The sequence below is a fragment of the Panulirus ornatus genome, chromosome 42 (assembly GCF_036320965.1).
Source record: "Panulirus ornatus isolate Po-2019 chromosome 42, ASM3632096v1, whole genome shotgun sequence".
NCBI lineage: Eukaryota > Metazoa > Arthropoda > Malacostraca > Decapoda > Palinuridae > Panulirus > Panulirus ornatus.
The window spans coordinates 30,776,021-30,788,754 of record NC_092265.1 but is presented as its reverse complement, the minus strand read 5'-3'; the positions used below and the strand labels follow the sequence as shown (position 1 = coordinate 30,788,754).

The following is a 12,734-nucleotide window of genomic DNA, read 5'->3' as shown; positions in this document are numbered from 1 at the left end:
CTATTGCTCTGTTCCAGTCTAGTGCTTACTTCCAGTCTATTGCTTAGTTCCAGTCTATTGCTTAGTTCCAGTCTATTGCTTAGTTCCAGTCTATTGCTTAGTTCCAGTCTATTGCTCTGTTCCAGTCTAGTGCTTACTTCCAGTCTATTGCTTAGTTCCAGTCTATTGCAACGACAATAAAAAAGTAAAACATTTCTTCGTGGAAAATTGAGAGGAAAACACGACAGCAACATGGAGATTTACCCTGTGGTTATTTTGCCGGCTAGTCGGCAACAGTCGGTCAAACACTATTTTGCCGTGGTAATCTCAGTGCTTTATATAATACTAAGTCCCAAAATATGTTCTTGGGGGCGTAGCTCAGTGGTAGAGCACTCGCTTGGCATGCGAGAGGACCCGGGTTCAAACCCCGGCGCCTCCATTTTTGTTATCTGGGAAATTCATTGTTTTCAGTCTTATATATATATATATATATATATATATATATATATATATATATATATATATGAATATCGTCCGATCAGAAAAGTTAAGCAACGTTGGGTCTGGTTAGTACTTGGATGGGTGACCGTCTGGGAACACCAGATGCTGTTATCCCTGAGGACAGGGAAGAAAGTATACTTGCCACGTATTCCCTGCGTGGCGTACAAGGCAACTTAAAGGGTAGGGAGCAGAAGGCCGGAAATCCTTTACTCTCACTTTCAATTTTCCAAAAGACGGAACAGAGAAGATATAAAGATATTGTAAAGATGTAACTAATATAAGATATAAGAATGAATGGAAGATACGGATGTAGCTGAAACAAGGAGTAATGAAGATTAAGGTACAATGAAAATTATTCTGTGGTGAAGATGAATGTATATGTTGAGATTTTGTATCGAACATCAAGAAGTAATGATAATCATGAGAGTGTAGTTACGATGAGGGTTTAGTTGGGGAGTGGCGGCAATTGCCTTTACAATGAAAATAAGGAGGTAACACAATGAGGAACACAAACTTTCCAAGGCTAAGTTCAAGTCAGACTTTGAACTAAGTTCGGTAAACAGAAGAGTGATGTTAAGATGAGAGTGTAGTGAGGAAGAGTATAGTGTTGATAAGGAAACTGTCAAGATAGGTTGTGGCGAAGATACGAATGTAGTGAAGATACGAATGTAGTAGAGATAAGGGTTATCAAGGAGTAAAGTTTATTCAGAATGATTATGTAGTGAAGATAAGAACTATTTCTAGTGAACATCAGGGAGTACAATGATGATGGTATGGTAGAAATAACGGTGTAGTGAAGAAGAGGGTATAGTGAAGATATAATTAAGTGAAAATAAGCTAGTAGTGAAGATTCACGTTAGTGAATATGAGGTTGTAGTGAACTTAACCTTATTGACCTTATCCCCCAAATCCTCCAAACTCCGTTCAAGGGCCGATCCAAAGCCAATCAAAAAGGCTATTTCTCTGTGTATTGTTAGTGGTGGTGGTGGTGTGTAGGTGTGTGTAATCATCTATTTGCACTGTATTAGGAGGGGGTTTTACACTCGTGGGGCCCTGTGTAAGTACGCTGTTTGTGTGAGCGGGTAAAATCTAAAGCCTTCCTTGAAACCAGCTTAGTCAAGATAAGGTCATATGAAGATGAGGTTGTAGTGAAGATTATAATAAGCCTTGCATAGTGAAGATAAAGGGATTAAGTAGAGGAGATGTAGTAAAAAAGATTATAGTGAACACAAAAGGATTCAAGCTAAGTGCAGGGTCGGCCTACGGGCTTGAACTTACATTTTAGGTCAAAGGCATCACCAGTACACCCCGGCCAGCCTTAAAGTTTATCCGTGCACACATACACACACACACACACATAAGTATATATATATATATATATATATATATATATATATATATATATATATATATGTGTGTGTGTGTGTGTGTGTGTGTGTGTGTGTGTGTGTGTGTGTGTATATTTACACTGTACCAGAAGCGTTAACAAAAGCTCATTTGGTGAAATCGTGTTTCCTCACATTAAATGTTATCCCAGATGTCAAAAATTCTTCTCTTTGGTCTTTCATTTTCTATGTTTTCCACTTGACTTTCTTCACTCGAAGTGATTTACCGTTCATGTTTAAATTAAACTATATTTGTCAATTCACCAATTCCCTCTCCCATCTCATCATGACGCTTCTTATTGCCCTTTGATTTGAATCTTCAGTTTTCACCTCTCCTTCAACATGATAACCTCTGAATCTGTGAGTGTGTTATTACCTATTTTTACTGTGTGAGGAGAGAGTTCTACACTCGCGAGGCCAAATCTCTAGAATATTCCGTACTATTATACAACTTGTAAGATTTATGTATGGTGTCTGCCTTAACCATGACCTCATTCTTCTTATTCCATTCATCAACCACTCTTATATAAACTTTAAAATTACTTCTCTGAATATATTTGAACAATATTGCCCTAATTTCATGCTATGTTCTCTAGTTTTGTGTGTGTGTGTGTTCTCAGAAAGTAACTGTGTACTATTCAACAATGATTTCCCAAAAGCCATTTACCTCATATCCTTTTATTTCGATGCTTGAAAATGGCTAAATTTTCGTCAAAGTGGTTTTTGTCTTATTAGTATTTATAATGATTTATTGATTCAAAAAGTATTGGTATTTCGAAACTATTTAGATCCTTCAACATCTCTAGCCATCTTCACTACACTATCAACACCACTAGCCATCTTGACTATTTCTTCGACACCTTTAGATTTCATCAAATAATGATCACAACAAAACTAAATGAATCCGTCTACATATCCGGATTTGTATGGGATTTAATCTGGATAGATCTGGTTATGTGAGGTCACATAACCTAGGGGTATATAAGGCCGGCGGCGAGAGAAGTGTAATCATTTGAGGATGGGACTCCGTACCGACAACTTCTCCTCTCACACTCTCCGGCAAGAAAATTTGGTAAGTGCGCCTCAGGCCCGAATCAAAATGAGTGTTCCAGTTGTAAAGTTGACCCAGAAGGATGTACATGACCTGGTGGTTATGAGAGAGGTGGGTCGGGGAGGCAACGCCAAGATTGAAACGGTGTTGTTCCGTGGATCGTGTTGCGTCATCAAAACCCTTCTGGACGGAGTGAGTTGGAAAAGTCTTATGGATGAAGCCGACATTCACAGGAGACTGGCTGGGGCTGGAGGAGCCCTTCTCCTTCGAGCAGTGTGCCACAATCCCACACTGATCATCTTAAGCCACACTGGCCAGCCTTATGATAAGTTCATGAGAACATGTCGGTCGGACGAGGAACTGGTCGAGTCCGCCATCATGGTCGCTCGTCGGCTGATGGAAATCCATAAGAAAAACATTGTCCATAATGACGTCAAGGTCGAGAATGTGACCGTGACGATGGGTGACAAGCCAGAGTTTCACATCATCGACTTCGGCTTGAGCGTTAAGAAGGGAAGCTGCGTTGAGTACAATGTTCCTGACCTGTGGTTGGCCCCTGAGGTCAGGGAGCGCAAGCCGGTCTCCCCAGCCAGTGACGTCTTCTCTTTTGGGCATCTAATGAGGCACGTGTCCATCCTGGTCAGGAAGCAGGGTGTGCGGGAAAGCCTCCAGGATCTTTACCAAACAGCGACCCACAGCGACCCCTCAGAGAGACCAGCTCTGCCACTTATTATTGGTGAGCTGAAGAAGGTGATGAGGTCAGTCCGCCGGAGGCGTACCAGAGGAGGGGGCCAACGGAACCAGAGGAAGGGCAGGAAATGAGGTGCCCTTCCTCAACTATCTACCTCACAATAAGAACTTTGTTTTAGAGGAAATTTTACTTGTAATATAATGGGAAAGAACTTTGTTTTAGAGGAAATTATTATCTTTACATAGCTTAAAGCGGGATAGACCTTTATTTTAGAGGAAATTAAAATATTTATTTAAAACGGGAAAAAATTATGGAACTCGACATGCAACCACCTCCTCGTGGTGAGTTCTGGGTGATAAGAGATCAAACATCTCTTATCAGCTAAGAGTTGCATACAAACGTATTTCCTGATAAGTAAAAGACAACTGGATAATGTTCTTATGATGTTAAATGTTCTTAGAGTCTGGCTAGTGTTATCTTGGAGGTCTTCTATCCCCTACAGCTCGGGCTGGGCCCAGACTGTATCTCTCTCTCTCTCTCTCTCTCTCTCTCTCTCTCTCTCTCTCTCTCTCTCTCTCTCTCTCTCTCTCTCTCTCTCTCTCTCTCTCTCTCTCTCTCTCTCTCTCTCTCTCTCTCTCATCAAAATATTCGAAATTATGAAATTCAATGTAGCCAAACTTCTGAATTACTTGTTTGTCTTGTAAAGTAGATCGTAGGTTTTTTTGATATATATATATATATATATATATATATATATATATATATATATATATATATATATATATATATACATTTATATATTTATTTTTTTTTCTTTTTTTTTTTGCTTTGTCGCTGTCTCCCGCGTTTGCGAGGTAGCGCAAGGAAACAGACGAAAGAAATGGCCCAACCCACCCCCATACACATGTATATACATACGTCCACACACGCAAAGATACATACCTACACAGCTTTCCATGGTTTACCCCAGATGCTTCACATGCCCCGATTCAATCCACTGACAGCACGTCAACCCCGGTATACCACATCGCTCCAATTCACTCTATTCCTTGCCCTCCTTTCACCCTCCTGCATGTTCAGGCCCCGATCACACAAAATCTTTTTCACTCCATCTTTCCACCTCCAATTTGGTCTCCCTTTTCTCCTCGTTCCCTCCACCTCCGACACATATATCCTCTTGGTCAATCTTTCCTCACTCATTCTCTCCATGTGCCCAAACCATTTCAAAACACCCTCTTCTGCTCTCTCAACCACGCTCTTTTTATTTCCACACATCTCTCTTACCCTTACGTTACTTACTCGATCAAACCACCTCACACCACACATTGTCCTCAAACATCTCATTTCCAGCACATCCATCCTCCTGCGCACAACTCTATCCATAGCCCACGCCTCGCAACCATACAACATTGTTGGAACCACTATTCATTCAAACATACCCATTTTTGCTTTCCGAGATAATGTTCTCGACTTCCACACATTCTTCAAGGCTCCCAGAATTTTCGCCCCCTCCCCCACCCTATGATCCACTTCCGCTTCCATGGTTCCATCCGCTGCCAGATCCACTCCCAGATATCTAAAACACTTCACTTCCTATTTATTCATTTTGCTTTGTCGCTGTCTTCCGCGTTAGCGAAGTAGCGCAAGGAAACAGACTAAAGAATGGCCCAACCCACCCACATACACATGTGTATACATAAACGTCCACACACACAGTACATATACATATCTACACATCTCAATGTATACATATATGTACACACACAGACATATACATATATACCCATGTACATAATTCATACTGTCTGCCTTTATTCATTCCCATCGCCACTCCGCCACACATGGAATAACAACACCCTCCCCCCTGATGTGTGCGAGGTAGCGCTAAGAAAAGACAACAAAGGCCCCATTCGTTCACACTCAGTCTCTAGCTGTCATGTAATAATGCACATATATATATATATATATATATATATATATATATATATATATATATATATATATATATATATATATATATATATATATATATATATATATATATATATATATATATATATATATATATATATATATATATATATATATATATATATATTGGGGAGGAAATATATAAAACCATTTTGGTGTCAGATTTTGGACATGAATCAAGGTATATTTACGCCACTGACTAAGATTATCACCTTCATTTCCTTCCAGTAGATACAGGTTTTCAGATAATGCAATTATCAATAAATGGACCACTCACGAGCTTAGGTAGTTCTAAGTGGAGCTTAAAATGTTGTGCTTCTACACAATGACAACAAATATGGATCACTCCCAATTGGTGGTTCAACTATGATGAGTGAACAGCAGGATACAATCGTCCTGGTCTTACACAAGATATCATACCACCATGACCAATGGTTAATGTGTGTGGATCTTAAGATGGTGACTTTTCTCCTGGGTCAGCAGAGTGGGTACAACAAGTAGTCCTGCTTTATCTGTCTCTGGGATAGTAGAGCTGAGGATGAGCACTGGCTGAGAAAACAATGGTCTCTGAGAGAAAACATGTTGGTTGGAGACAAGAATGTAATGGCAGAACCCTTGGTTGACAGAGATAAGATCATTGTACCACCACTGCACATCAAACTAGGTTTAATGAAACACTTTGTGAAGGTTTGGAACAAAGAAGGACACTCTGCTTTGACTACATATGCAGAAAATGTCCAGCGCTGATCATGGAGAAGGTTAAGGCAGGTATTGTCGACGGGTCACAAATAATGGAACTCATGAAAGACCCACATTTCCAAGATTCAATGACCAATGTTGAGGCAGAGGCATGGTCTTCGTTCACTGTGGTTGTAAGGAATTGTCTTGGTCACCATAAAGCAGATAACTACCCTGAACTAGTGGAGAACCTGCCATCTTCTTTCCCTCAACTTGGCTGTAAAATGAACATCAAAGTGCATTACCTCCACACCCACTTGGCCAGACAACCTAACTGAGGAACTGGCTCAACCATTCCACCAAGATTTAAGAACCATGGAAGAAAGATCCCTGGGACACTGGGATACCCATACCTGGGACACTGGGATACCCATACCTGGGACACTGGGATACCCATACCTGGGACACTGGGATACCCATACCTGGGACACTGGGATACCCATACCTGGGACACTGGGATACCATACCCTGGGACACTGGGATACCCATACCTGGGACACTGGGATACCCATACCTGGGACACTGGGATACCCATACCTGGGACACTGGGATACCCATACCTGGGACACTGGGATACCCATACCTGGGACACTGGGATACCCATACCTGGGACACTGGGATACCCATACCTGGGACACTGGGATACCCATACCTGGGACACTGGGATACCATACCTGGGACACTGGGATACCCATACCTGGGACACTGGGATACCCATACCTGGGACACTGGGATACCCATACCTGGGACACTGGGATACCATACCTGGGACACTGGGATACCCATACCTGGGACACTGGGATACCCATACCTGGGACACTGGGATACCCATACCTGGGACACTGGGATACCCATACCTGGGACACTGGGATACCCATACCTGGGACACTGGGATACCCATACCTGGGACACTGGGATACCCATACCTGGGACACTGGGATACCCATACCTGGGACACTGGGATACCCATAGGATGGTGTATTAGTGCTGGATCATTGCAGGTGATTGTGGTGGGTCAGGTGAGCACAAACGTGAGATGTGTGAGGACATGAAGAACAATGATATATAACTTTCTAGTTTGGCCTCACCGGCAACCACCATTATCTGTGGATGTCATCATCATCATTTAATCCTAAATCATCAACAAATGCTACTTGTAGGAAGCCATTTGTCTTGATGCAACAATAATGATGGTATGTTGTATGTGACACAGCAATTACTGGTATATCATCATATCTCGATCACCAGAGAACAACAACGGACGACCAGGACGAGGACGAGGACGAGGACGAGGACGACGAGGACGAGGACGAGGACGAGGACGAGGAGGACGAGGAGGAGGAGGACGAGGACGACCAGGACGAGGACGACGAGGACGAGGAGGACGAGGACGAGGACGAGGACGACGACGAGGACGAGGACGAGGACGAGGACGAGGACGAGGACGAGGAGGAGGACGAGGACGAGGAGGACGAGGACGAGGACGAGGACGAGGACGAGGAGGAGGACGAGGAGGACGAGGAGGACGAGGACGAGGACGAGGACGAGGACGAGGACGAGGAGGACGAGGAGGAGGAGGAGGACGAGGACGAGGACGAGGACGACGACGAGGACGAGGACGAGGACGAGGACGAGGACGAGGAGGACGACGAGGACGAGGACGAGGACGAGGACGAGGACGAGGACGAGGAGGAAGCCATATTTAGAATCACCCAGCCACCAAACCTGCCTGACCTGACCTGACCTGACCTCATCAACACAAGACTACCATCATGACCAAGTGTCATGTGGTGGTGTTGACCTCATCATCACTGATGACATCATCATGATGATGATGATGACGTCACCAAGTGTCATGTGTTGACGTCATCAGTGATGACATGATGATGATGATGACGTCATGATGTGTTGACGTCATCATCATCATCAGTGATGTGGCAAGTCTGGATTCAGGAGATATGTTCAGTGGGGTTCAGGTCAGGTCAGGTCAGGTCATGTGGTTGGTTGGGCGGGTCAACATTCCCCAGTGGGGCTCAAACCACACCTTAACACCCCGACCCACCCAACCACCCACCCACCCACCCACCCACCCACCCACACCTGTGGATGGGGCACTTGTGGACGACGAGGTCAAATGGCTCCGGCCGGCTCTTGGTTGTGGCCCAACCTGACCTGCTGCTGTACGGGGCGTCAGTAGAGAACGTTTTCTCATCACAGAAAACGACCAGCTGCCAGAAGGAGAGCAGCTGGTCGACCTGCTACACCAGCTGTCCCATCCTCCTCTGCTACATGTTATGTGGCTCACCCTGGCTGGCTGGGTGGCTGGCTGGCTGGGTGGCTGGCTGGGTGGCTGGGTGGCTGGCTGGCTGGGGGTCAGTTGTGTGCGTGGGTGGGTGGGTGGGTTTGTGGCTGGCTGGCTGGGTGGGTGCGTGGGTGAGTGGGTGGGTGTGTGGGTGGGTTGGTGGGTGGGTGGGTGGGTGGCTGGGTGGGTGCGTGGGTGGGTGGGTGGGTGGGTGGGTGGCTGGGTGGCTGGCTGGGTGGGTGGGTTGGTGGGTGGGTTGGTGGGTGGCTGGGTGGGTGGGTGGCTGGGTGGGTGGCTGGGTGGCTGGGTGGCTGGGGGTCAGTTGTGTGCGTGGGTGGGTGGGTGGGTTTGTGGGTGGCTGGGTGCGTGGGTGGTTGGGTGGGTGTGTAGGTAGGTGGGTGTGAGTGCAGGTCTCCCATGTTCTATATGTTACAACGCTAACTTGGTCTCCACAATATTTCTTGCCACAACCAATGTGTCTAATAGCCACCATCTTCCTGGCCCATCTTTCTGGGTCATGTTTACACCATCATTCATCATCATCATCACTACACATAGATGATGATGATGATGAATGATGGTATATATATATATATATATATATATATATATATATATATATATATATATATATATATATATATATATATATATATATCCCTGGGGATAGGGGAGAAAGAATACTTCCCACGTATTCCCTGCGTGTCGTAGAAGGCGACTAAAAGGGTAGGGAGCGGGGGGCTGGAAATCCTCCCCTCTCGTTTTTTTTTTCTTTTTTTTAATTTTCCAAAAGAAGGAACAGAGAAGGGGGCCAGGTGAGGATATTTCCTCAAAGGCCCAGTCCTCTGTTCTTAACGCTACCTCGCTGTCGCGGGAAATGGAGGATAGTATGAAAAAAAAAAAAAAAAAAAATATATATATATATATATATATATATATATATATATATATATATATATATGTATGTATATATATTCCTATTAGTCCACGGGGAAAAAGAAACACGATAAGTTCCCAAGTGCACCTTCGTGTAATAATCACATCATCAGGGGAGACACAAGAGAGAAATATAAGTCAGTTGATATACAACGAAGAGACGTAGTTAGGACGCCATTTGGTAAACATGCCTTTCATTACTTACTCGATCAAGCCGCCTCACACTAAATACATTCCTCAAACATTTCATTTCCGAAACCTCCATCCTCCTTCCCACAACACTATCGAGAGCCCATGCCTCACAACCATATAACATTGTTAAAAGTACTAGTACCAGTGTCGGGGCGTGGCCACTCCTCCATATTGTTTCCCAGGTAGCCACTTGGGCAGCGCTACTGTGCGTCGACTTCCCATTGGTGGACCGCTGCTGCTTGCGATTTGTGATTGGTTTTCTGCGGCCCAATAATTTCTGTGCTACGCCTCCGCGGTAGTTGATTGGTCATCGACCGTAGACCGGCTACTGTGTTACGCCCCAGATAGGAAAGTGGCTGCCATAGCCACAGTATACAATGGGTTGCCTGACAGTGGCGCCATTCACACCACAAACACTCCACTCCTCACTCACATCACATACACTCCACTCCTCACTCACACCACATGACTTCTACACTTCACTCTTACTACATGCACTCCACTCCTCACTCACACTACATACACTCCACTCCTCACTCACACCACATACACTCCACTCCTCACTCATACCACATGTACTCCACTCCTCACTCACACCACATACACTCCACTCCTCACTCACACCACATGTACTCCACTCCTCACTCACACTACATACACTCCACTCCTCACTCACACCACATGTACTCCACTGCTCACTCACACCACATACACTCCACTCCTCACTCACACCACATGTACTCCACTCCTCACTCACACCACATACACTCCACTCCTCACTCACACCACATACACTCCACTTCTCACTCACACCACATGTACTCCACTCCTCACTCACACCACATACACTCCACTCGTCACTCACACCACATGTACTCCACTCCTCACTCACACCACATACACTCCACTTCTCACTCACACCACATGTACTCCACTCCTCACTCACACCACATGTACTCCACTCCTCACTCACACCACATACACTCCACTCCTCACTCACACCACATGTACTCCACTGCTCACTCACACCACATACACTCCACTCCTCACTCACACCACATGTACTCCACTCCTCACTCACACCACATACACTCCACTCCTCACTCACACCACATACACTCCACTTCTCACTCACACCACATGTACTCCACTCCTCACTCACACCACATACACTCCACTCCTCACTCACACCACATGTACTCCACTCCTCACTCACACCACATACACTCCACTCCTCACTCACACCACATACACTCCACTCCTCACTCACACCACATGTACTCCACTTCTCACTCACACCACATACACTCCACTCCTCACTCACACCACATGTACTCCACTGCTCACTCACACCACATACACTCCACTCCTCACTCACACCACATGTACTCCACTCCTCACTCACAACACATACACTCCACTCCTCACTCACACCACATACACTCCACTTCTCACTCACACCACATGTACTCCACTCCTCACTCACACCACATACACTCCACTCCTCACTCATACCACATGTACTCCACTCCTCACTCACACCACATGTACTCCACTCCTCACTCACACCACATGTACTCCACTCCTCACTCACACCACATACACCCCACTCCTCACTCACACCACATACACTCCACTCCTCACTCACACCACATGTACTCCACTCCTCACTCACACCACATACACTCCACTCCTCACTCACACCACATGTACTCCACTCCTCACTCACACCACATACACTCCACTCCTCACTCACACCACATGTACTCCACTCCTCACTCACACCACATGCACTCCACTCCTCACTCACACCACATACACTCCACTCCTCACTCACACCACATGTACTCCACTCCTCACTCACACCACACGTACTCCACTCCTCACTCACACCACATGTACTCCACTCCTCACTCACACCACATGTACTCCACTCCTCACTCACACCACATGTACTCCACTCTCACTCACACCACATGCAATCCACTCCTGAGTTGTAGTTGGCCGTATCCTCACCATCAACCAGCTGGTGGTACTCACACTCCCGTCCTGAGTTGTAGTTGGCACTATCCTCACCATCAATAGTGCTGCACTTGTAGTTTACAATACCAGCATCTCGCAGGAGAATGTCAAGTTTCCTTAGGATACCTAAACCAGATCTGGCACCAAACTCTCCACACCATGAACGACTTGGTGAATTTTACTGTCCTTGGCTGCACGTATTCAGTAATAGGACCAGGTTTCCGGCACCCACCAGCCAAACACTCCAACAACCACGAAATTAAGGAGGCGCCTCCACACCAGCCGTTACTCAGCACCACAACTCGCACAAGATTCGTGACATTTTCGATATACTCCAGTTAACTATTACGGTCCACACATTTTCCAAACTATCCTCACTTACCTGCACACCACGTCACCATCCACTATCACCAACACAATCCTGCTTATTTGTTGTTTATTCTCTAGCCCTCGGTCAACGGCTTACCTCTTGTTCAAAAATGGCGGGCCTATCTGTTCCTCCACCAGCGCCACTTACACCAACGCGCTATATTTCAGTTAATCGCTTACGATGATTACGAATAAATAAGAAAAATTTTGATAAACGTTTTCTCAGATTGCAAACAATCACAGTACACATAACAATATTGTATAACAAATGAATTATAGAATAACCAAATACAGGTTGAGAACAAAGCAAAAGAAAATTGATATATTTACAAAAATCATAGAAATCAAGCAACAGAAAAATATATTTACAAAATTCATAAAAACCAAGCAGGGGAAAGTTAACATATTTACAAAAATCCTGGAAACCAGCAACATTGTAGCATTAAAGAAATCCAAAGCTTAGATAAACACCATTGCAAGAATTCTGTGCATCCTGCAGCGCATTAAGAAAATAGAATGCAGACACTATGTAGAAAAGCAATGTCCATGCTTGACTTCTTGCGGTTATCATTTACAAAAAGCTCTCCAGTAACACTC

General features: G+C 45.0%; 1 non-coding gene across 1 annotated transcript; it reads left to right on the top strand.

Moving 5' to 3' along the window:
* Positions 1–346: 346 nt before the first annotated feature.
* Positions 347–418, top strand: TRNAA-GGC (transfer RNA alanine (anticodon GGC)). Its single transcript has one exon. It is a non-coding gene; the product is annotated as a tRNA-Ala (tRNA).
* Positions 419–12,734: the final 12,316 nt, after the last annotated feature.